This window comes from Triticum urartu, chromosome 1A (genome assembly GCF_056163025.1).
Source record: "Triticum urartu cultivar PI428250 chromosome 1A, HENAU_Tu73, whole genome shotgun sequence".
NCBI lineage: Eukaryota > Viridiplantae > Streptophyta > Magnoliopsida > Poales > Poaceae > Triticum > Triticum urartu.
Window position 1 is genome coordinate 14,710,362 of NC_141873.1, and position 2,374 is coordinate 14,712,735.

The window sequence follows — 2,374 nt, forward strand, 5'->3', positions numbered from 1 at the left end:
CCACAGGCTTTAAGAATCTGGATTTAATGTTAATTACTGGTGCATTCTGAATATGGTCTGTCTATTATAATTCAAGCCATGTTTTGTCTTATAGCTAGTTATTAACATTTGTTGCATTCATGGAACCATTTCTAATTTTTGGTGGCCACTCAAACTAAACTTCTTTGAGCGCACAGTAATTGCTCACGTTTTCAGTTCTGAATCATCATGAGGAAATAATGCTAATAGTATTCCGATCTCAGTTTCAGTCATGTGCTTCTTGGCCCTTCACCGTGGCACTACAAGGTGTTAGTTTTAGCATCTAGTTCTGCATCATGGCTGTAAACTGAACTTGGTTCAGTTAAAAATTGCACTGTCCAATTTGGACAGCAGGCTTAGATCTGAAAAATGAGTTAGCTAGGCTTAGAATCTTGAGTTGGCCCCTTTACATAAGTTTTAGACAAAGTTCCAAGGTTTCTTTAGAGTATTTATTTGTGTCGTTTGGATGTACGGTTTGAGAGCAGCCATCAATTTAGTTTGCTGTCCCGAAATATATGTTCCTCGGTACAGTATTTTGATATGGGAGATTAGGCCCTGTTAGAGGTGGTATTAAAATAAAGTTACAACATGAAAATTTTAGAGGCTGTTCTGTAGATACTTAAACACATATCACTTATCAGGATTCGTTCGTTATATTAAATACTATGAAATTATCAAAGTGGGCTGTACTATTTTGGATAGAATTTTATGTTTGGACTTGGGTGAATGTAACCAGACTTATACTCTCAGATTTTGTCATAGTTGATGGTGTGAGGACTTATAATGTGATAAAGTATATACGTTGTTGCAACACCAAAATCAGTGAAATATATTTCCTTTTTTTTGCTGCCGATGACATCTCCATAAAGTAAGGATTTAGATAACATCATATGTTCAGAGTTCAGTTCTTTTCTGATCTGAAACTAACATATTTTACAATGGGCATGATGGATGATGCAGGTTCATTGATGACAACCAAGGGTTCATGCTCGGAAACGACCACATCTTGCTCCATGTTGTCGGCTCAGCTATCGTCCTTAATCATGAGGAGATGGGACACGTCGATTGTTAGAGTACACTTGACAGGTGCATTTTGTGAAATTCTAGCCAGAAGTTTGATAGCATGCTTGCCTGCTTGTTCTTTTCAGTTCAAATAAATGTTCATTTTCTTGTTGAATCCAAAGTAGCTAGCGGAGATCAAGCGGAAAGGTTGTTGATTGTCCCAAAGTTCTTGGACCATTTAGTTTGAATAGCCAGTGAGGAATTAAGCATATATTTTCGGCATGAGCCCCTTTAAATTGCTAGATGAGAAAGAATCTTAACTTAATTAATGGGTCTTGTGAATTGGAATATACCATTTAGTTGAACTGATGCAATTTGCGTACTAACAAGTTTTCACTTTCTCGGCATGGGCGCAGGGGTGATCGACGCTGACTAGCGCAACCGGTGGGCGCTGTGCTCTTCAACCACTCAGAGGCAGACTTCTCCGTGAAGCTGGTGGCCATGTTGCATAGATGATTGTCCAGGTGATTTCGACGCCGGAGGTCGCCGAGGTGGTGGACCTCGACGCCACCGTCTGGGGGAGGGAGGATTCGGGTCCACCGGCGTCTAAGCTTCGAGCCTTGGTAGATACATCTAGGGAAGTTGTCTGTTTAGGTTCGTGATGGAACACCAGGGAAGGTACCCACCTTTCGATGATCATTGTGTGTGTCTGAAGTTAAATGGAATCTTGAGAATGTTATGTGACATTGGTTTGGTTTGCACTGGACGTATTGCCATCCATGAATACTACATCTAACTTTTATTTTTTTAATTCCTAAATTATTAGTAGTAGCATGGGAAACAAATGAGAGCTACTAGTAGTTAGGTTAGTAGTAGCGTGGGAAATAAGAAATGAGCGCTACTGGTAGTTAGGTTAGTAGTAGCGTGGGACATAAGTGAGTGCTACTAGTAGTTAGGTTAGTAGTAGCGCGGGTGCACCCACGCTGCTACTAACTTTTAGCTGTAGCGTGATACTAGTAGCGCGAGTACCCGCGCTACTAGTAGCATTTTACCCGTGCTGCTAGTAGCCTTTTTCCTAGTAGTGGCTCCATGGTATCCATCACACCATACTCGGCAAGCATCTCGCCATCCGCGTCCGCCATCTTTTTGGAAAAGGCCGCCACGAGCTGGGCATGGGCGGACGCGATCTGGGCTTGGACGGGCTCCGTCGTCGCAAGGTATGCGGTGGAGGAATGGATGGCTGCTCGAACGCTCTGGGCGATTGCCAGCTCCTCGGCCGTGGGTTGCCGACCGTTGTCAGAGAAGCTTCGTTCGATTTGTGCGGCGACCGCCAGGAGCTAGGCGTGGGCGGCCT

The 2,374-nt window shown here is 43.2% G+C and overlaps 1 long non-coding RNA gene across 1 annotated transcript; it reads left to right on the forward strand.

Annotated features, from left to right (window-relative positions):
* The first annotated feature begins 729 nt into the window (after nt 1–729).
* LOC147988404 (uncharacterized) lies at nt 730–1,764 on the forward strand. The gene is made up of 2 exons (XR_015614908.1): nt 730–1,104; nt 1,437–1,764. It is a non-coding gene; the product is annotated as an uncharacterized LOC147988404 (long non-coding RNA).
* The last annotated feature ends 610 nt before the right edge of the window (nt 1,765–2,374 follow it).